Here is a 24069-nt window from a genome sequence, read left to right as displayed (position 1 = left end):
GGGATCCACAGACAGGTGTTCTACCAATATCTGCCTAGTCCCCTGGGAATGGGAGCAGAAAAGGAAGAGGGGTCACAGCAGGTGGTCAGCTATGGAGTGGGGATGATTGGGGGATTGGATTTGGAGGAGAGTGAACATCTGGAAATCATCCATCTGCTTTTCCTGGCCTGTTTGCTTCTCTGACAGACCTGGCTGCTGGGCTCCCAGGAAATGCATGCTGAATCTGGGGGGTTAGATAGAGGCATGAGAAAGGAGGGAGGTTGAAGAAGATTTGCATGATATGCTGGAGATGAGGGCAGAGAAAAGGATGGAGGCTACACTAGATGGTCTGAATAAAGCTGGTCCTGAGAGTAGAGGGATAGATTTGAAAGTAGGGAGGAAGAAGTTCAGATGTACAGTTAGCCTACCCATTTCCCTAGCCTGTGAGGCTTGTTGATTCCCAGAGATTCAACAACTCAACTAAAATACAATATTTACTTCAATACTTTGAAAGTGCTACTGCAGGCTGCTTAGGATAATTAAGTAATACAAGTTAATTATTAGTTGATCAAATCGTGGTCATAACAATTACTAATCTATATTTAATCACAAGAATATACATCCTAGGTTTAACAGATAGATATGATTCTATAGATAGATAAGGTAAAATAGTTAGATAAGGTCTTCAAAAACCTCAGAGACCTACAGAATATGCCACTTAAAGATGTTTTTACTATTTTAAAGACTCATTGACAATAAGATAGGTTAACTCCTGACAACCCCCGGCCTACCTCAAAAAAGATGATAAGCCTCAAAGAACCTACTTATGGAGATGGCTGCAAATGTGGCAAACCATCCACTGGGCAAAATGTCCTCATTTCAGCCACTAACAGAGTTCTGCCTAAAAATGGGCAAGCTTGGATGCAGGCAGAATCGATGACCAAACTCTGCCAAGACAGGGTAAGCAAGTCCTCAACAGTTCCTGCCTCACAAATATGTCTGTTAGATATATTGGGCCAGAAGGCTGAAGATGATGCTCCAACATTATAGAGAGTTTTGGGTGACTATTCAGACAGCAAACTATCCCTGTCATGTTCTCATTTGGGAAGCTACTAACCTATACTTCCTGTATAATCAGGTAATTAATTTTATTCTTTCTCATGTCTCTGATAGGGTTGAAGACATGATAGTTTAGTGTCACAATTAAGCTTAGTTGTTTAGGAGTTAAGATGTTTTTATGTCTAGATAGATGTTTTAAGTTGTTAGAGATGAGATATGATAGATATTGATTTACATTGAAAATTTTAAACACACCAAGATAGGAAAGATGTTTTCTTCAAGGTTGCCAAATACAAATAGCCAAAACATTATGAATGTAACATTTATGTAATTCCTGATTGTTTTATGGTTTTTCCTGCTGTATGTAGTTTATTTTATAAATGTCTAATAATATAAATGTGTATGTAAAAAAATAAAAATAATAATAAATACATTAAAGTAGATTTTAGTGGTTAAATGATATACATAAATAATATATGTTAATGTTTAGTTTGGGGGAGTTGGGTTGTTTGTTTGTTAGTTTTGATTTGTTTTTAAGATGGGGTCTTACTGTATATGTGTAGCTGGCCTAAAACTCACCATGAAGATGAGGATGGTCTTGACTTCAAAGCCTGTCTCTGTTTCCCAAGTGCTAGAATTAAAGGTCTCTGCTGCCATGCCCAGCCCATGTGAATGTTTTAAAATTTTAAGTAGAAAAAAAAAATTAAGTTAAAGAAGTTTAATGTGGCCAGAAACCTGAACACCAAACCCATATAAGTACATATTGTCTAAAAAAAATACAACACAAGCAAGTGTGAAATATTCAGAAGAGAATGGCCTTTTCTGCTCTGTTAGGCAGCTGTTGTTAGCGTGTTGGCCATATTTCTGCTTTGGAATTTCTACTTGGAGAGATGCACTCATTCATCGCAAATAGTCCAAGGGTTTCTATGCATTCTAAGCCAAATGTTTGCATACTTGTTTTCCACAAAGAGAGGATCTGAATCTTGTAATAGAGAATACCATTCTCAAGGGAGTTTTATATTTTTCCCTTTTTAAATGTAAAGTCATATATTTAGAAACATCCCTGCCCCAGTCACCAAATGCTTCTTCCTTGCCTAGTTGTCTGAATGCGACTTATCTGTGTTTGAAACGGGAATTCAGAATGACCCCTGCCTGTCCTGAACAAGACAGTCATGGGTGCTTTAGTGTGAAGACTAATGTCTTTTAAAGCACTTTTAAAGCACTCTTTCAAAAACACCCAATGAGCTAAAAAAATAGCATGAATATCAAGACAGCTATATTGGTGCCTTTGATAATAGAATACAGACCTCAGGATTGAGTGGATATCCATGAATGAAAGCCATTTTTTTTCTTAAACTGCAAAACTGAAAGAAAACAGTCACGTTTGTTTCTGCTTTTACTCCTTGTGAAGAGCAAGTGTGTGAGAGTGTTTGTTGAATAACTGAACTGATGGAGGAGCACATAGGATCAGCAGGTGTTCTGAGCTCCTTTCCTTTTTATCATCAAGTCTTCCTCTTAAATTACTTATAGGCTATATTATATAACTATACGTGCTACATTTGACTTATAGGCTATACTATATAACTATATGTGCTATATTTTACGTGTACTATATGTACTGTATGATTTATTGCAGTTAAATTGTGAAACTGAAGCTGTATAATTCCTTTTAACATTTGATCAGTACTTAGGGAGTTAGTTGTTTCAGCATTGAAATAAACTCACAATTATGGCCACAAGCAAGGCAATACAAGTTGAGGTACAGCAAGCATGCATATTCCTTGAAGTGGAAGAACAATGTAACTGTTATATCAAGAGGAATAACTACACTGTGTTCCTAATATTGTTTTATTTTTAAGTCCTGACACAATCCAACTATAGTAGAACATTATTAATAGGAGGAAGCAGGCAGAGTGGACCAGGTTCTGAGTTTTGCAGTCAGGCAAACTGCAGCTCCAGTGGAAAACAACAGAAATGTAAATTGGACTCAGCCACACAAAGGGATGTACTAATCCAACAAGCAAAGAGTCTGGGTTCTGGTGGCTTTGAGCATGGAATCCGCGAGCTCAAATGGTGTGCTTGAGAATTTTCCTTTCTCTAATACTGCATGATTTTGCTTACAAAAAGAATGTAAAGAGTGACTGATGGAAGCAAAGAGTGCATTGATGCTTATGTGAGGCTGGGGATAGCGAAAGGGGGGTCTGCTGATCAGAGCGAGCCAAGACTCAGTTAGGAGACATAAACTTTAGGGGTGCACTGATGGCTACAGTAAATGATAATGCACTGTTTATTCTTAAAATAGCTAAAAAGAATAGATTTCTCAAAGTGTGAAACACACACAAAAAATGGGTCTGTTGATTTGTTTAAGTTCATCATCCTGCAATTCATCTATATATCAAAATATCGCATTGCTCAGGGGCCATGATCAGCAAATGGGTCCTGGGGAGAGGGTGTTGCTCTGCGGTTGTATAACTACTGATAAATTGCCCATATTCTAGTAAGTAATCCCCACTATATTCATGCAAGCAACCAAACCTCAGTGAGGTGTATAAACAAAAATGACTTCACAATAAGAGGGGCCTTACTTCAGGACGTAGGGTTTCAGTCGGGGAAAGAGGAGAAAAACCAAGGTCAAGGGTGGAGGAGATAAAGAGAGCCATGTATTTAGTATACACACACGTGAAACTGCCAAATAATTTAAAAATGAAAATAATAACAAAAACATCAGATTGTACTCACAAATACATAATATGTAGTTTTAAAATATGTGTTGCCAATAAAAACCACTTATCTTTCCCTGTCTTTCATCATTTTCTCTCTAGTCATTGTAGCTCTTCATCAGATTCTCTGAGGCAAGATGATAGCTACCAAAGTGCCAGGCCTGCCAAGCGAGGTACTCTAATCTAAAGAAAGGATTTCACTCGTGGCTCCATCAAAAGTCTCAGAATCCTGAGCCAACAAGGCCACTCAAGCTATAAAAAAAAAAAAAAAAAAAAAAAAAAACCACTGTCCTGAAGGATGAAATAAAATAACTAGACACATTCAGGTCACATGATTCTCCCTAGAGTCAATGCAGGATCATTTATCTAAGCCACATACCACGTGACCTGAAAATGGATGAGAAGGTTCTCAAAGTTCAAATGAGTTACGCTCAGTAGACAAAGAAGGACTGGTTCTGAAGTAAACAAAAAATAGAATCTATGTTATATGGTTTTAATCTTAATGTCTTTATCGGGCTCCTGTTTTAAACAGTTGTTCCCAAGATAGTGGCATTATTTCAGAAGCCGGAGGAACCTTTAAGAGGTAGGGCTGGGTGGAAGAAGTGGGTCACTGTCAGATACCCTTTAAAGGTCATTTCTGCCATACTCTGTCGGCTTCTTGGTCTCTCACAGTGTGACAGCCTCAGACACTGGCTCTTGTCAGTCTCCAATGAAATGAGCCCTTCTGCCATGCTTTCCCAGCTCTGATGAGTTGAAGCTTAACCAAAATAGTTTTTTCTTCCTCTAAATTATCTATGACAGAAAATTTGGTAACAAAAAGTAACTAATATGCACCACTATTATATCCCACTAGAACTGGGTCAAAGAGCAACCTGGTCATCATGCTTTAAGCCACTTTATAACCTTTTTTGACCAGTGCCACTTTCACATCTTCTCGTGTTTGAAATGATTCTGTAAAAGAATGGTTCTGACAGCTAAGCACAGTGTATGTGAAGGCTCTGTGTATCACCAAACAGAGCTGACTGAACTATTAACAAGAAATTAGCAATATTTACTTGATCATTTCTGTCCTAAAGTAGTGGTTAAAGTTGAACATTGCATTTAGCAAGTTACAAGTTAGAATCATTTAGTCACAAAACTTGGGGAAAAGTGTATATAACATGTTGAGACTTTGACCAAGTATTTATTTATGGAGTAATATTTCTTTTGCATAAATGTTTATTTAGAATTATGATTAAGTTATAAACATAAGGATTTGTACAATACTAATCACTTAGGATTTTCACTTGAGTATTATTAAGTTTTCCATAAATATTTTAAAATTATATTTCTCTGTCACAATTTTTCCTTTCCTAGGTAGAAATTACAAAAATTAAGGGTGGGGATATAACTATTTGGTACGGTGCTAGTCAAGCATTCATAAAGCCCTGGGTTTCATCCCAACACCACATAAACCTAGGATACAGGTAATCGTAGCACTTGGGAAGAGAAGGCGGGGAGACCTTGAGTTCAAGGTCATCTTTGGATACGTAGAAGGTCCAAGTCCAGCTCGGCTACTTGAAATGCTATCTCAAAAAAAAAATGTAAGCATAAGTAGTAATAGTAGTAGTAGTAGTAGTAGTAGTAGTAGTAGTAGTAGCAGCAGTAGCAGCAGCAACAGCAGCAGGAACAGCAGCAGCAGGAACAGCAGCAGCGGGAACAGCAGCAGCAGCAAGAACAGCAGCAGCAGGAACAGCAGCAGCGGGAACAGCAGCAGCAGCAGCAACAGCAGCAGCAGGAACAGCAGCAGCGGGAACAGCAGCAGCATAGTTACGGGCATACTTGAGAAACCAAAAGTCTTGTGGAAGCTAAGGAAAATGCCTGGCATCAAGGCAGACTAGTAAACCCCAGGCAAGTGGCTCTCCTTGCTTAGTCCTTGGGCTGTTCTACTATGAAATGAGGTGACAGCTGCAGTTTCGTGACATGGGTCTTCCTCTCATTTCCCTTGGCTCATACTGTGCAACCCTAGCCAGAAGCATCCTCTGTAACACTCCAGGACTTTCAATCTAGCATAGGCAGCCGGAAAATCCCTGGAAACTGCAGCCTGGTTCTGAAGTGCGTTCTCTGCTTTCTCCCAGTCTTCCCTTGTTACCACTCTTGGAGTTTTCACCAGGCACTCGTCAGCAAGGGACTTAGCCTTTTAGCTCTAACTCTCAGATCACAGAAGTAGCAGGTAAGAAGGAAACCGGGCTGTGACGGAGGCTCTCTCTCTTTTCCCTCTTGCCCTCAGCTGCTCTGGAGTCCGATTGGGACCCTCCCACAGGGCCTCTTAGAAAAGAGATGCAATGCCCAGTAGGTTGTGTGTTAACATGCTTCTCAAATTTGCCCTTGATAGAGCACTATTTTGTCTGGATTCCTTCTGACAAAGTGTTACAAGAAGAGACCAGTGTGTAGAGGGAATAAAACTGCCAAAAGCACTGTTAGAATTACAAGAGAAGCTAGTGTGTACTAGAAGTGGATGGTAACAGCCCTCCCTGCCCCCTAACCCCCCCCCCCTGTCTTCTGCCATCCGGTTCCCGGTTCTGCAGGCGCTGTGACTCAAACCCCAGGAGATACAAGCTGCTGTTCAGTTTTAAAACCGCTCCTCCTCTGGAGGAAATATTGACTGGTTTAAAGATCTGCCTCACAATTAAGGTGTGTGCATAGATTACCCACAGAGCAACGGAGGGAATAAAAGAACTGAAATGAAAGAACAAAGTCAACTTCTCCAAAGACAAAGATGGATGAAAACTATATGACTTAGGTAATTCTTTCATGCCTTAATTTACTGCACTGAGGAAACTGCTGAAAGCCACTCTAGCAGTTTATTGATTAGAATCCTATTTAGATTCCACCTATTGACTTTGTAGCCCCTGTGGAAGGTTAGGGAAGGATGGCATTGTCATTGCTGAGTGCACTGCAAACTCCTTCCACTTCACTCTGGGTTTCTTATGTTCACAGACCTCTCTGTGAAATTGGCTAAGGATGGGGGGGAAAAAAAAACAAAACCAAATAAACAAACTAACCCCTGCCTTTCCTGGAATAGGAACCATGAGTCTGCTGATGCCTGGTAGACCTGGAAACTTCCAGCATCTTTCTTCTCTTGCTGCTTTTCCTTCATTGCCAGAAGAATGGAAACAAAGGCCTAGCCCAGGAAGCCCGCGTTTTCCTCCTTGGGACTTTCCTTTGGTGACCTCAGTGTTTGCTCAGCAGCTCAACTCTAGCCAGAAACTCACAGCCATGTCTTGTCACAACTAAAATTCCTTTTGTTCAGAAAATAGCCACGCAGGAAACGTAAAAATAGTAGAAGGCAAAGACAAATGCCAGTCCCAAGGCAAGGGAAGGGAGCCTGACAGGCTCAGACACCAACAGTATGTAGTGTCTTCTTCAGGCATGTTCTCTCATCACATGAGACCTTCCCAAAATTCCTTGTGATTTCATGTGTGAGGTATTGAGACTAAACAAATAGGTCTTTTTCCCTTTTGTGCAACCTGCCGTCAGAACATGATAACGACAGTCACTGCTGTCACACCTTGTCCCCCTCACCTGTAGATAGATGGGACTCATTCAATAAGAGAAATAGCTAGGCAGATTGATCTATGCTAAACCACAAGCACTTAATCCCCAGCACTGAAATCCACAGAGTTTTCTTCACACCAATAAGAGAAAGACACATTGGATGGAGGGAACAGACAAGCCATGTTCACAAGGAAACCAGGATGGACAGTCTCTGTTAACACCCAACTGAAGAACTAGAAAGTGCTACAGCTTTGAAGCCAGAGATGCTGAAGATTCCACTGATAGATCTTGGCAATTCTGGGAACTCTATCTTAACTCTGAACCCTTACAGTCTCTAGCACTCAAGTTTTAGAGCAATTATTTCCAGGATTAGGGATGGTATTACTTAAGATAAACCTTAATTTTAAACAATAGACAAAGTCAACCATGTTACCTAATACTGCAGCTAACTATAGAAAATGAGCCAAAGACGTTGCATAGTCACGTTGCTATGTCATTGTTCCACATTTCCTTAGGAAGTAGCTCGGAAAGAAAAAAAAAAAACTTGGAATCCAAGACCATTTCAGACATAATTCTTGGAAGCAGTAGAAGGGCCATAGGACCGAGAAAACGGGAAGAAGGAAGCCAGTGATGTTTCCACAGTTCACAAGCAGAGCTCAGTACCAGGAAAAACAGTATGTTGAAGTGTGAGACATCCATCCTTTATTGTGATTGAGGATGCTCTAAGGAAGTCCCGACTCCCAAGGACTCCCAAGTAAGTCATGAGGTAGAGAGATGCAAATGGACCTCCAATCATATCCCCTCCTAGACACTGATACTGCCTACTATGGCCTCCTTGCCAGCAAAACACATGTTCACCCTGATTTCAGCAGTATAGAAGAAGTCTCTACCTGAACCTGAACGGACACATCTGTAATGCTGGCTACTTGGGAGGCTGATGTAGGAAGTCTCAACTTTGAGACCTGCATGGGCAGCTTTTGAGGCACACTCTCAAATGTAATAAGATGCCTGGGGCTGTAGTTCAGGAGTAAAGCATTTAACTAGCATGTCTGCACCCTAGGTTTTATCCTAAGTACAGAAGAAACAAACCAATCTCTAAGCAGTCAAAGAAGAGGTCCTCCGAGGTCCAGTGCATCCAACCAACTGTTTTCTTCACCAGATACCTGATGCAGTGTTACAGGCATTGAAAAATCTTTATAACTGCTGAAATTGGTTATAGTGGCAATGACCTATAATCCCAGGATAATCTGAAAACTTCTGAGGAGAAAACTGTCATTTCCTGCTGTGCTTCCAGAAGTCTGCAGGGAAGGGTTCCCATGAGGGGCAAAGTCTCATGTTATTTGAAACACTAGGGAGGGTCTAAGTTCCTCATCAGAAAACATGGGAGAACAAATAGCTGGTACTGCCTTTGCAATTCAGAGTAGACAGGACTAAAGAAAGTGAAGGTTTGCCCCTGTAAAGTCAGCATCCATTGTGACCCAGACATCTTGGTCAAGGGTCTAGAATTGTGTCTGCTTTGTGTTGTGGTCAGAATTGCAGAGCAGTACAATAAAATGTGCACTCATGAAGTGCTGTAGAGCTTGCTGCCTGCCCTCTGAGAACCTCTCTCTCCAAAGGGTAGTCTGCATCTGGACAATCCTAGGTGCCTCACGCAAATCTAAGTCTGCTTTTAAAAAAGAAAAGGGACTGAGGATGGTAATCACCTCAAAGCCCCATGCCTAGTCTGTGTGTGAGGGGAGCTAGTAATAGAGGGGAAAAACAGAAAGTAAGAAGGTTTCCTTTTTTGTTGTATTGTTTTGAAGGATGTTTGGTTGAGGACAGAGTTGTACTAAATAGCCCAGGCTGGTCTGGAGCCTGCTGCGTAGCACAACTGGGTGCAGATTTATAGCAGTCCCCCACCTCTGTCTCCAGGCTTGGCTACTGAGTTTGCAAGTGTGAGCCACCACAACTAGCTTTTGAACAGCTTTACCTCTCCATGACAAATTAAAGGGACAGTTAAGTCTTCTTTAAATCAAAGCTTCTTTGAGTTGCCAAACAGTATGGTGAGGAGTAAATACCTCCACAATGTGAGAATATTTTGAAAAAGGGGAAAGTGCTAAATCAAAGTTAGGTGTCATTATTAAGAACTTTCACACCAACCACATCAACAAGTACAACTTAACACTGTACTGAGAAAACCACAGAGCCATAGAGAGCTGTGGCAGCAGGGACAGGGCTGACCTATGGAGGCTCTTGAGCAGAGCAAACAAACATTTAATGAGCATTATCACACCATGTCTTAGCTTGTGTTTGTCCACAGTTATAGTAATAGGGCAGGTTTTGCGGTCTACAAGGAACAGAATGCATGGTCCTTTTCCATTTAAGGTTAAATAATAATGGCTGAGAACATATGTAGAACACACTAAATACAGGTTTGGGAAATTTTTCAATTAAAGTGAAGAAGCCAGCAAAGCTCATCCGTTATACAGAAACCAAGGTAGTTAGCATATGCTACAGGAAAATCCGTGCCCAAGCAGAAAAAAAGAGGAACATCTAAGGATTATTTCTGAAAGGAGGCAAATGGATCTAGGTGAGCCATGAGATCTCAATGACATCTGCACTTTTTTCCCTGAGAAGAGCTAGCAGAATCCTCAAGGGTCATAGCACCAGGAATAAACATAAGGCAAGAAATAGCATCTGGCTACTGAGCTTGGAAGTGATTTAAGGAGGTGTTAAGCCCTTGGGCAGGAAGTGTTCCAATGACCTCTGCTCTCATTACACAGACAGTGAGGCTTGAATGATGATGAATGGCTTTTCATCCACCTAATCCTAGTGACATCCAAACATATGAGTGCCAGATCCTGCCTAATTGGCATTTGGCACAACAGAATATGGTCGGTGCCCATGCTAACTGGCAGACACACTGTCCAGTTGGCCCATCTCGACTGTGCCATGACACATGTGGACCATCTGTCTTCCAAGGCAGAATTTCCCGGTGCTGAACAGCTTCGAAGATATTTTCGTGAATTTGGCTTTTCTTACCCTTTCCAAACCAACTTGCATAGCTCCTGCAAATCCTACAAACAATGTCACCTACTGCTTAGCATTTCTATTGTCTGGTGTTGGCATTTTCTATTGTATTTTATTTTCTTCTCCTAAATGTAAGATCCATGGACTGAGGACAGAAAACGCTGGAGGCCTCCTCTAAATTGCACACAAAGATTAGAACATAAATTAAGTCTGGAAAGGAATTTTGGACCTTTATAGACAAATTCAAATCAAAGAGCCTAATCCTCACGCCTCTGCCAGATGGGTCGTTTATCTACCAGAGCCGGGCTTCTTCTAACAAAAAGATTAAAGTAACACATTTTAGAGAGATAAGTAAATCATGGGAAAGACTCTTCCTGGTCACATTCAGGGTTATTTTTAGAACCAGATTAAGGCCAACTGTCTTTGCAAGAAAATTATCCCCTTTTCCGTGGTCCCTGGCCCCTTACTCAGGACAGTGCCAAGAGTAATGGGTGCATAGATATGATCAGCCTCACCCAGCTTTTCATTGTTTTTTCACTGACCAGCATGAGCCCCGGATCCAGCTTCCACACTTGCCAGACAAGTTCCCCGCTCAGCCTCACTTTACTGAACTAAAAATGAGTCACTCTCTCATAGAATACCTGGGCCTGACATGTGATCTGCTCTCAGAGTGGTAGATAGTTCACAGTCTTACCACTACTATTATGGTTTACTCTCTGTTACTGGTCCATGCGCAGTGTCTTCCATAGCAGTGCAACACAGCCTATCTACCTAAGGCCCAATTCTATTTTCTGTGCCATCTCGAGCAAGCTCTTCCCCTAGGGTTTGGTATCTAGAAGGTAGGCATGTAAGTTGTATCCCTCGCACAGTGACAGTGAGGATGGGCTGAGTTCCTTCTGCGTATGGCCAGGAGCATGAATGATTGGTTAAGCAGCACACGGGAAACAGACCAACCTGATAAACCTATTCAAAGGCTGTTTTTCCTCATTCGTGACCCTGCTTGTGGTTACATAGTAGATTTTCTTTCAAGTCACAACCTGTTATCTAAAAAGAAAAGTTGTGCATATAAACATAGACAGCCATATTTTCTTTCCTGGAAACGTCCAGTTCATGAGTAATTCTTCATCTGTTGTTAGTGCCACGAAGGGGGCATTTTCTGAATAAGCACAGACCCCTTTGCTGTGACGAAATATCTGAGGAAAGTAGCCTAAGGAAGGGAGGGTTTATTCTGGCTCACAGCTTGAGGATGCTCTCCATCATAGTGAGGAAGGTACAGCAGCAAGAACAGCGTGAGTGGCTCTAGTGGAGTGGCAGAAGCATGAGGCAGCTTCCCACGGTGCATGCAAAGTCAGAAAGCAGAGAAATGCATGCTGGTCTCAACTCCCCTTCTCCTCCTCTTTGTGTTCATTACAGAACTCCATCCCATGGAGTGGTGCCACCCACAGTCGGGATGGACATACTGCCTTAGTTAAGCTTCTGTGTGGTGCTCCCATATACACACCCAGATAGGGGTTTCCTAAGTGATTTTTTTTAAACCCAGTAAAGTTGACAGTGAGGGTGAACCATCACAAGTCCATCCATCCTTTGTCAAACTGACATCCAACCGCATCCCCTTTTAAGTCCCCATATTCCACTGCTGGTCCAAAAGGACTCATGTCCATCTGACAAAGCAAAATGAATTCAGCCCAACTTCAACAGTCCCCATGGGCTTTAACAGTTTCAGCACTGCTTAGAAGTCCAAAGTCAGCCAAGCATGGTGCTGCATGCCTTTAATCCCCAGCACTTGGGAGGCAGAGGCAGGCAGATCTTTGACTTAGAGGTCAGCCTGGTCTACATAGTGAATTTCAGGAGAGGGAAACTGTGTATAGAGACTCTGTCTCAAAACACATGGTAGGGGACGGGGGGAGGAAGGGGGCAGGAGGGAGGGAGTCCAAAGCCTCTCCTAATACCCAATACAGTCTTTAATTAAAATAAAAAGTCAGGGCTGGAGGGATGGCTCAGTGGTGGAGAGCACTCACTGGCTGATCTTCCAGTGGTCCTGAGTTCAATTTCCCACAACCACACGGTGGCTCACAACCATCTCTAATGTGATCTCATGCCCTCTTCTGACATGCAGGTGTACATGAAGAAAGAAGGAGCATTCATATACATACATAAATAAATAATTTTAAAGTTCATACTCTTACAGTATACAATGGTACAAAAGAAGAATTCTCATCAAAAATAAAAGATAAGACCAAAGGAAGACTAAAAATCAATGGGAAAACCACAAAATCCTGCAGTTTTCTGTTCTAGATCTCGGCTTTTGGTCACATTATATGGGCCTTTCACATACACACACACTTTCTCTCTCTCTCCCTCTCCCAAGCTAAAAACAACGAACATTTACCATGCACACCTTGGATATTATGTTGTCTTAAATTTTCCTTTCTGGAAAACTCTAGTCCATGGTGATCGAATGTGGCTTCACTCAAGTCAAGTTATCAGGACATGGGCAGCATGCAGTGACACTTCAGTAGAGTAAAGCACAGTGGCTTCTCGCCCACTTTCTGATATAGTCCTAACTCTACTTGGAAAACTTGTGAACATAGTCTCCACAGCAATTCTCTTAGCGCTCTGGCCATCCACACTCCCACACAATAAAGTCCATTAAACTCTGTTGACAAGATTCACCACTCTACAGTTCAAATTCTCCATTCCTTCTACGAGTCACAAAAATAAGCCCAGTCCTGGTACTTATTTTTTGTATTAGTGACTTTTCTCATTTTTGTGACAAAGTGACTGACAAGGACAGTGTAAGAAAGGGGTTGTTTTTTGGCACATAATTTAATTGTCTAGTTTATCATACGTAGTTGGGCAGAGGTGGTGGCTCTCCCTGCCCTGGCTGTGGTGACAATAGCAGGAAGCAGCCAGTCACACTGAGGACCATCAGGAAGCAAGATGAAATGAATCCTGGTGCTCACCTCTCTTCTCTCCTTTTCATGGCCTCGGGGTCCGTGGAAAGATGCCACAGGTTCAGGTGGTTCTTCCCTCTTCAGTTAAACTCCCATGGAGGCATCGCACACTCAGAGGTGCTACTCTAGGCGATTCTAAATCCAGAATAGTGGACGATGAAAATTAACAATCAGAAGCTAAGCATGGTAGTGTATGCCTTTGATTCTAGCACTTAGGCAGAGGCAGGCAGATCCTTGTAAGTTCAAGGCCAGCCTCATCTACATAGTGAGTTCCAAGACAGTCTGTGCTACATAGAGAGAGACCATGTCTCAAAAAATAAAATAATAACAATCAGAGCATGTCAGTTTTTTTTTTAAAGCATACTGAGTGAAAAAGATAACCAAAGGAATCTCTGGATACCTAATTAATGCACTGTAAATTCAGTGCAGAGATTAGCTTTTAGTCATGCACTGTATTTTCTTCATCAATTCATCATCTCATTTATTCAAAGACTAACAGGAGTATGGTATTGGACTCACTGCTGTGCTCAGAAATTTTATCATAAACGAAGAGCAGCCTCTTGTGTTATGTGGTTCTTATTGGATGTCAAATGCATAAGCTTCTAAGTAGAAGACTGAAGCCTATGGATTTATTTCAGATATGCTTTTTACTTCTGACTTGAGTAGGAAATTGTGCCGGGGCAAATGTCACTAAGAAGAATATGCCTTGATGGGCCCATAGGTTGCTACAAGCAATGAGTGCACTGAACTCTTTTAGCATTTAAAGCTGGTTTACCATGTTCTCAATTGTCCTGAATTCCATTTTCTGATCTGTTTTGATGTCTTTGGATACCAATATGGCTGGGACTTCTTGTATTCTGAGGGAGAAGGAAGCTCTGGTGTAACAGTATCCATAAAACCAAGCAGAGCATGTACCTTTCTAGACAGCCATTCCACTCTAAGGACAAAAGGTAGCATGCTTTGCTGGTACTTATCTTGGAAAAAAGGTTAAAGGGTTGGGATTTTGGAAGACAAGAAAGCAAACATCCAGCTATAAGAGGACATAGCACACACAAATGAGTTCAAAGCCTTAAAATGTGTCCCTGGAACCTCCTTACCTTTTTTTTTTTTAATATATAATTGGATTAACCCTTCAGCAGTGTTCTTAACTCAAATTGTGACTTGAATATGAGATAGTTAAGGAAAGCAGTTAAAAATGTGCACGTGATTTCCTGATTGACATCTCAAGGGTTCTTCCCATGCCCTCGAGGAGGAGGACAGACATAAAGGACCAACTTGATTCATGTATCACTCTGTTAGAAACTCAGAGCGACAGCCTCTTTCACGCCCATGTTGTACACAAACATCCCTGTGAGACTGGCAAGAGAAGTCATGAGGACACAGCAGTTTCCCAGCTGTGAGTTCAGAGCACTCCGATTGCATGCTATAGGGAGAAACACAGCAAGAAAACCTAATTGACTATTTGTCCATATAGTGCCACCTATCGTGAAATGTTAGTCACTGCATATGTTCCACTGTGAAAAGAGAAAGCAAAGGCCACAAAAGTTGCTGGCAAAATAGAAGACATTAAAAAAAAAAAAACCTTTCTATATGAATTGATTTCATTGATAATTATTAAAATGTATTTAATCTAATATAATCAACTTTATCTAAAAATACTAGAAAGTATGTATCATGGTAGAAGCATTGAAAAACATAATGGAATGAACATATTAGCTAATTAAGCAACCTTGAGTCCACACTAAAACTGCATTAAGAGATAATCTTAGAGATGTGATCTAGAAAGGTTTGAACTAAGAGGAAGCAATTATCTTAGAAAGTTGGCTGCATGTTTCCAGCTGTAATCTGGGGGACTGATGATAGATCAACCAAGTGGCATGCTGGGAACCACCCTGAATTCTTCCGTAGAAACCTTAAAAATCTCAGGAATTGAGGATGCTGTGTTCTTCCAGAAGAAGGAGCACCTACACAGAATATAATGGGGCTAGCAGCTCTGGAAATATGATCAGGATTCTGATCTGACAAAGGAACAAAAAGGGGGTGCAGGAACAGAATAGGTGCAGGCAAAGTAACCATTTTGAAAATAAGATCACAGACTGTAACACAAAGAGACTATGCTTTCCCCACATTTTTCCTAGAATGCTGGCACTACACACTTATTGTCTGTGTGAGAGACTAGTCAGGGAGACTGAAGATTAGGGTTTACTCTCAGAGAGACAAAGGCAGATTCTTCTACAGTGATACCTCATCTATGTCAGAGTTCTCAAAGCCATTCATCAAAGTTCATTAAAATAATCCAGTGAATGTTTCATTCTGCCAATTAGAAAATATAAATAGACAATCATTAGTTACTAGGTATAGGGGGAGAACTTTCAAAGTAGAAATAAGGGGGAAGGTAACAGCAGAGAGAGATAACTATACAACTATATGGCAAAAATTAATTAAAAGTGTGGATGAAAGTCTGTATGCAAAAAAGTGTAGATAACATTTTATCCTTAGAAAAGTAGCAAATATGTTCATCTCTGAAGTTAAAAACTGTTATTGTTTTCAAAAGAAATGTCAGATATCATAAATTAGCTCTTAGATACTAAAAAGAGATTAAAAGAAACAAAACACTGAAGAAAGAGGTGGAAATTGAATTGAAGAAATAGCTAAGAGTCAAACAAACAAGTAGTATTATGTGAATAAATATGTTTAAGGTGGCTTAAAGTTTTACCTCTGAGAAAATAATATTCTATAAAGAAGAAACCATCATAAAAATAAGTTTATCCCAAACAGGCTAATAACTTTCATACCAAACCATTACCAAAACAGAGGGTTAAAAACAAAGCCAAGACAAATCATTGTGACATTCTACAATTCTGACCAAAGATACTGAAAATTTCTAGAGAGACAAAAACAAAAAAATGAAACAGACCACATAACTGTTTTTAAGATAGTGAATGAAAAAGACTTCAATATTTCCAACATCTATACTGGAAATAAAAAGACTGTGAAACAACTTTATAAAAGAAACATGTTCTTTAATCTACCAAGAGTGCTCTACTCAGCTAAATTAGGAAATATGTGTGCACGTGAATGTGAGCCATTTTCAGACATGCAAAGTTCAAGAAATTCAATAACCTTAAATCTTTCAACAAGAAGCTACTGACAAATGTGTTACAACTAAAATAAAAAAAATATCTCCATGAAAGAGCAAGGCAGAGAATGTGAAAGTAAGAGAGAATAAGAATAAACTAAAAAGAAAAGTAATAGGAATTCATCAATTTCAACTATGATAGATCAGAAGGCTCCCAGAAACAGTCCGGGACATTCTAACTGAGAAAACACTTGCATTTGAACACCTTGCAATGAGGTTCAGAAAACTGATGGACAGTTTGACATTGTCCTAATGACATGTGCAAATTAATTGGCAAATGATCAATAAGACATTTATTAAACTCAAGGGAAGTTAATCATTGTGCAGGATAATTGTTGGGTTGCTGCATGACTTGGCTCTGAATAGGATACATAGCAACGACACTCTCAGCTTTTAATACAGTGACCTCATATGTGCTGGGGGAGTAGGTATAGGAATGAGGGATGCCTCTTTTTTCATGATTGTAAATTTTTAAAAAGCCATAAACAAGAAAATTATTTTGAGAATTGGAAGTAAATAGACATAGAAGCATGCGCTGAAATGGTGGCGAGTCTTTGCTCCTAATCAAGAAGGAACTGGGTGCTTGTTTCCTATTCTGTTGCCCTAAGACAAGTCATTTTTGGAAAGCAGCTTTAGCAGGGCTATGGATTTAGAAATCCACTCTTGGCTCCTAGACTATGCTGGTGTTCATCTTGCCCGCCCACCCTCACCCTTGCATTTTATGTATGCATCATGAGCAAATTACACACATGATTTTTTTTTTAAGATTTATTGTTTATTATTTATACAGTGGCCTACATGTAGGCCAGAAGAGGGCATCAGGTTACATAATGGATGATTATGAGCCACCATGTGATTGCTGGGAATTGAACTCAGGACCTCTGGAAGAGCAGTCAGTGCTCTTAACCTCTGGACCATCTCTCCAGCCCCATACACATGACTTCTAGATCCAACTTGGAGATTCTACTCGCTCTCTAGGCTGGGTCTCTCTTCATTCCTTTCTTCCAAGTTCAGTCTACTGCTAATCAAAATTGCCAGACCTGGGCAGCAGAATAGTGGCCATATTTTTAGGGATCTTTTTGTGGGTTTTGCATACATGTATGTCTGTATACCACACCCTTGTCTGATGCCCGTGGAGGCTGGAAGACAGCATTGGATTCCCCTGGAACCAGAGTTGTGGTACAGGCCATGACATCAGTGCAAAACCACATAACATTTGAGGGTTTATGACAAATACGTAGCTGAAAAAAAGAACAGATGTTTAAATGGCCCGTGGGGAGCATCATCTGGTCAAGTCACTTTCTTCTGGGCTCTCTTCAAAGATGGTTCCTCTCCAAAGATGTCAGGTCTGTTCTCCCTTGGGCCGGTTTCTTTTTTCATTGAACACTGGGAACACGGGAGTTTCTTCTGAGGACCTTCATAGAAAAGTGTTACATTACATTCCCTGAGGGACTGTGTTTTCCTACGTTGGCTCCAAATGTGTAATAATTTGTGATCTCATAAATACCTTAAGGTGTATTATGTGACCGGCACAGGCAACGGAAAACATGTCAGGGAATGTTTTTTAGCCTTTGTTTTTACCCTTTAAACTTCATCTGATTTTATTCCAGAAAACTGTCATTACCATTGCTTTTCACTGTGACCTGATGTCTCATAATCCTTCTGATGTGGATGTTTTATCCTTAATTCAGCTGGTAATCGTAGTTAATATATTGGCCCACTTGAACTTACAGAACTTGAAAGCCGGAAGAAAATCTTAAAGAGGCCTGTGGTTGCCTTGTCCTTGACTTAGGGCTGGTAGGAAAAGCGGAAGCTGGAGCTCTTGGCCAGTTACAGACTTGTTTAGTAAGACAGTGTGCTTCCATTTGCTCGGCAGTTAGTTTGGGTTTTGTTTTGGTTCTGATTGTTTTATTACATTTATTTGTTTGCACGCGTATATGTGTAGGAACATGTGTAGAGGTCAGAGAACCACTCTCCTTCTGCTGTGTTTATCCTTGGAAATCAGTCTTGCTCAGGCATGTAGCAAGCACCTTTACCCCCTTTACCCAGTCTTCTGTTTTGTTTTTGTTTTACTTTTGGGGGGGGCTGGGGACTGAACTCATGGCCTTATTTGTACATGTTAGGCAAATGTTCCCCCACTGAATCACAATGTATAATTTCATCCTGTGTCAACTCGCAAGGTTTTTCATCTTCTCTGTTCCTCCATAGACTATGAAAATAAATGGAAGGTTTTCACAAATGGTGAAATATTTATTTATTTTAATGCATACGCTTATAAGTCAATGACAGCCATAGTTGTCCACTGTAGGGTACATGGAAGCAATTAAAATCTGAAAGTCTGTTCTCTGCCCCCCACACCTTGACCAGTCAATGGCATACTTCACACATTGTGCAAACTGTGAAATATATTTTGAGATTGAACTCCTGACCCTTGAACTGATTCACCCTCTATATTATACACTGAGTAATCCTACTTTTCACAGTGATGTCTCTTGACTCTATCTATTCACTTGGTGAATCAAAAAATCCTCAATACTTGTCCTGTTATGAGCAGGTAAAGCTCTGGAAAGGAAAGTGTCTGATCGCCTATGTTCCTAGGCATGTCTGGCCTGAGCACTCTGCAAACATACACAGTGTTTTTATTCCAATTTAGATAAATATAATCCAGCAAGAGGTCTCAGGAAGTAAAAGCAAGCCTGCCTTCTTCAGTTTGATTCCTAGAACCTTCAATGGAAGATGAGAACCAAATCCTATAACAGATGCTCAGTCACACACTTACACACTCACTCATAATAATAAGTTACATTTTAGAATAAAATTAGAAAACGTCCTTCCCTGGGAATTTTTGCTTTACTATAAATAATCTTCAAAGGCGCTAACTCACCAAACTCCTAAAGCGTTTTTCTGACTGTGATCTTCGTTTGCTATTATGCTAAGGGTCTGGAATCATAGCTCAGTAGTTCAATGTCTGTTAATAATGTTTATAATGGCTAAGGCCCTTGATTCAGTATTTAACATCACAAAAAGAAAACCAAATTAAAATATTTGATTTCTATGAAAAAAATAAATGTAAAAGAGATGATCTAAAAGGCTGGCACGGAGATCAAGAAAACCAAATTAAAATATTTGATTTCTATGAAAAAAAATAAATGTAAAAGAGATGATCTAAAAGGCTGGCACGGAGATCCTTAACAAGGTTTGTATTTCGTGTAGCAATTTTGCCATGTCTCTGTTTAGTCTTTGGTATTTGGTTTGCTTTTTACTAACAAAGACACTAGGCATTTAGTCCAATGGGAGCATGTGTGAGTGAGGTGCTACATTCAATTTTTAGCCTGAAAACTTGGAAAAAGTAAAGAGGCATATTTGTCTATTTTGAATTTTAAGAGATGATGAAGAAGAAGAAGGAAGGAAGGATGGATAGATAGATAGATAGATACATACATACATACATACATACATACATACATACATACATGCACACAAAGATAGATAGATGGATAGATAGGTAAACAGATAGATGAGTATCTTCCTGGCTTCCTTAAAAATGAATGAATGAAATTTTGGCACCTTCGTTTGTAAATTACCCACTGATCTGAATTATAATGGCTTCATGGAAGATGGCATTTGTAGATTGTGCATCCTCCATTTTGTGTCCTGTATTCAATACAGACAACAAAGTTAATCTCAAACAAGGTTCAAAGTCTCAAATTATCACAATGTTCAGCCTGACGTAGGCTCCCTAAGGTATTAGCAATGTATAGGCATGGATGCTGACCTGACATTTGCATGGGCTGGATAGATACCTCAAAGGTGGCGAGCCCATACTGCACTTGTGGAGGACTGGAGTTTGGTTCTGAGGCTCACACTAGGTGGCTCCCAGTCACTTGTAAATCCATCCCTGGAGTGATCTGACACGTCAACCTTCTGTGTGCACTGCCTTTTGTGTATATTCCCATATAGACACAATTAAAAATGAAATAAGTCTTTTAAAACAACTCATTTGCCGACTCTAACCTATTGTCATGTGTTTTATTTGAATTGGTTGTTGGTTGGTTGGTTGGTTGGGTTTGGGTTGGTTTTGTTGTTTGGTTTTTTCTGGTTGGTTGGTTGGTAAAGCTGCTGATCAAGCCAGAAATTATTTACTGGCAGAATATAACAGTTACAAACTGATAGCCTCAGAGTCAAGCCCAGCCCACTGAAGATGGACGGTTAGGTCACACCGTCCACTATTGGTACACTTTGTATTCAATGAAAAGGATTGATCCGCTAACCTGGAAAATAAAGTGAATGCCTGCCCTTGGGCACCCACTCCCATTTAGAAAGTCTGTAGTCATCCTCTCCTAGCATGGAGTTTACTACCTGGGCCCTAAGAGATCGCCCCAGTGGAAGACAGAGTTGCATAATGCTGCCTTTCGCATGGGATGAAAACACCAAATGCTGCTGTCCCGGGTGATCTACTTTCAGAGCAATCAATTTTCTAATTTGAATGACTCTAATCATGTGAAAAATTACTTTGATGAGGTGCAGAAGCATCATGGAAGACCCCAGGAATGGCAAAGCTGGAAGCAGGCACAGTGTTGTGCCAGTTCATCAAGGGCAGGGAAGTTGTGCTTTCTGCTGCACTTGTGAGCTCTTTGGAGGCAGGGTATCAGTCTGCATTTCCTGTGCTTTATTTATCTGTATATTTAGCATATGGCAGGTGTTAAATAAATTGTTAAATGAATAGAAGGTGGAAAGAGAGAGAAAAGAAAGAAAAAGAGGAAGGGATGGACAGTGTGTAGGGGGAGTAATATTTAGCAGGCTGAAATAATCAGAAAACTGGAAGATTGGAAAAAATGAATATCTTTTTTTTTTTTTTTTTTTTTTTTGGTTTTTCGAGACAGGGTCTCTCTGTGTTAGCCTGGGCTGTCCTGGACTCACTTTGTAGACTCGAACTCACAGCGATCCGCCCGCCTCGAACTCACAGCGATCCGCCCGCCTCTGCCTCCCGAGTGCTGGGATTAAAGGTGTGCGCCACCATGCCTGGCCTAAAAATGAATATCTTATGTAACTTTGTCTCAAGAATTTTATTCAATTTAAACTATCTATAGAAATAGCTTTTGCACTAGGATAACTGATTTATTTGTGATCAGTTTGAAGGGATACATGCATCCCACTTCCAAGGTGTGTTTAACAGAAGGCTTTAATGGCAGATGTGACCAGGACATGTGACCAGGATGGTCGCTGCGTTAAGTGATGTCTATTTGGATGTATTGATGACGGTGTTTGCTTGAGACTGGCCACACAGCAGGCAGGTTACTACTGTAGGTCACACACATGCCACACAGCACTGTAGCTGCAGGCTGTTACTACTATAGGTCACACACATGCCACACAGCACTGTAGCTGCAGGCTGTTACTACTGTAGGTCACACACATGCCACCCAGCACTGTAGCTGCAGGCAGTTAATACTTTAGGTCACACATATGCCAGTTAAAGCCTTTATATCCTTTTTATTTGCCACTTATCATTATGGGAACTATTAAGACCCACCTTGGAGTCCACTTTTAGCTATTTGTGGTGCAAACACTTGGTTTTATTCAAATATTCATTTAGAAAGATGTTTCTTTCTGCTCGGGCAAAGTAATTTAGCCAGTGCTTGCTGAGGAAGCCTGGTGAGCTATGATCAACCCCTGGAACTCATGTAAAGGTGGAAAAAACACTCAGAGTTGTCCACTCACACCCATGTGTTCCGTGGCATATACACCCACCCTCCCACATCATGCATGCACACAAACAATAACAATAATGATGATGATGATAAATAAAAATGTAAAAAAAAGTGTTTCTTAGAATAGACAATCTCTTTAGAGAGCAAATAGTTAAGCTTCTGGTTATTCACTTCTTCATCCATTCTTTAATACTATTAATATTGATTTAACTATAATTTCCCAGGACTTTGGTATCAGCTATATTTAAAAAATATATTAGATGTGAAAAACTTTTGCTGTCATGAAATGTTATGGTTAAGTCTTCAGTTTATAGGTGCAGAATTTCTTTACACCTAAATAGCCTGAATAGCCTGAACCGAAGCTCTGTTGCTGCCAGTGCAGCCTGCAAAAGGACTTAGCTGCCATAGCATTGAAATTGGTGTCAGTTATACTCACAAAAACATTTGAAACAAATTTAATAACCAATAATAATAAGCTGTTGCTTAATCTTACATTCTAGGAATTTAACTTATCCACTGATCTTTTTTCTTTGTGCTAAAAGTATTTATACCATGTTGCTCATTTAATTCAGAAGAAATCACTGAACTATATTATACATGTATGCATATATTTGCATCCTATTAAAATACACATACACACGGTACGCGTGCGCGCGCGCGCACACGCACACACACACACACACACACACACACACACACACACACACCTGCCTTTTTAATGATACACAGCAAACCTTCCAAAGTATGTTCTTCTGAAGGTACAATTATGTATGTTTCGAAAAGTGTTTTCCTTCTGCTTATCTCAATGCCTAAATTATTTCTATGAGGATATAATATTTTTAAATTAACAGAATAGTTCCAACAAGAAAATAAGATACGTTACTCCCAGCCTTAACTGGCACCACTTTCATTTCTATTCATTTGCTGTTATTTTGAAGCTTCGATTGTTAAAGTTGAAGAAACACACTGCGGGGACGGCTGTGCGGCACTGCGGCTGTGCAGTTGTGAGGCTGTGAGGCTGTGAGGCGGTGCAGCACTGCGGCTGTGCAGCTGTGAGGCTGTGCGGCTTTGCAGCTTTGTGGCTGTGAGGCTGTGTGACTGTGCGGCTGTGAGGCTGTGCAGCACTGCGGCTGTGAGGCTGTGCCGCTGTCAGGCTGTGTGGCTGTCAGGCTGTGCGGCTGTCAGGCTGTCAGGCTGTGCGGCTGTCAGGCTGTCAGGCTGTGCAGCACTGTGGCTATGCGGCTGTGAGGCTGTGAGCGTGTGTAACACTGTGGCTGTGCATCTGTGAGGCTGTGTGGCTGTGAGGTTGTGAGGCTATGCTGCTGTGAGGCGGTGCAGCACTGCAGCTGTGAGGCTGTGAGGCTGTGAGGCTGTGGAGGTGAAGATGAGGGAGTGCGATACAGCTTCCAGTTGTACTCTCGAAATATGTATAATTTTTATCTGCAAATTTTCCATCAGTAATGCTGAAATAAAAGAATGGTCTTAATGTCTAGCTATATGTACCTCAAAAAGTTATAAGAAAAGGCAAAATTCTGAGTTGAATCATAAAGTGAGACTCATATTTTTCTCTTTCAACTAAACTTGTAAATACAAAATTCAAAGCTCTTACCCTCATGTGTTTTCAGTTTGTTGTGTAAAACATAAGTCATTTGTTTGTTATCTTTATTTTTTGTGTAAGAGAAAAATGACTTGGGCACTTTAACTTTAAAGTAAAATATTTTCATTATTTTTATTATAAAATAAAAGGCAATATGTATTCTTAATGAAAAACCAAAAATTTGGAAAAAAATTAAAAATGGAAAACATCTTACGGTCATTTAACCCAGAGTTAACCTCTCTTTTTTATTTCACAAACTTCATGTCCACTCTTATATTTAAGAGGAAAAACATTGTATTTAAGTTCTCTGAAAAATCTAGGAAGCATCAGAATAGCTACATCTTTCCTTTAGTTTTATGGAGAT

General features: G+C 40.4%; 1 protein-coding gene across 2 annotated transcripts in view; it reads left to right on the top strand.

Annotated features, from left to right (window-relative positions):
- Window positions 1–24069, top strand: part of PLCB1 (phospholipase C beta 1) — a 679674-nt gene that overhangs the window by 483041 nt on the left and 172564 nt on the right. The gene's annotated exons all lie outside the window — the stretch shown is intronic.

The sequence above is a fragment of the Acomys minous genome, assembly GCF_964271855.1.
Source record: "Acomys minous genome assembly, chromosome: 3".
NCBI lineage: Eukaryota > Metazoa > Chordata > Mammalia > Rodentia > Muridae > Acomys > Acomys minous.
Note: the sequence above shows the minus strand (reverse complement) of the source record. Positions and strands in the feature narration are given on the sequence as shown.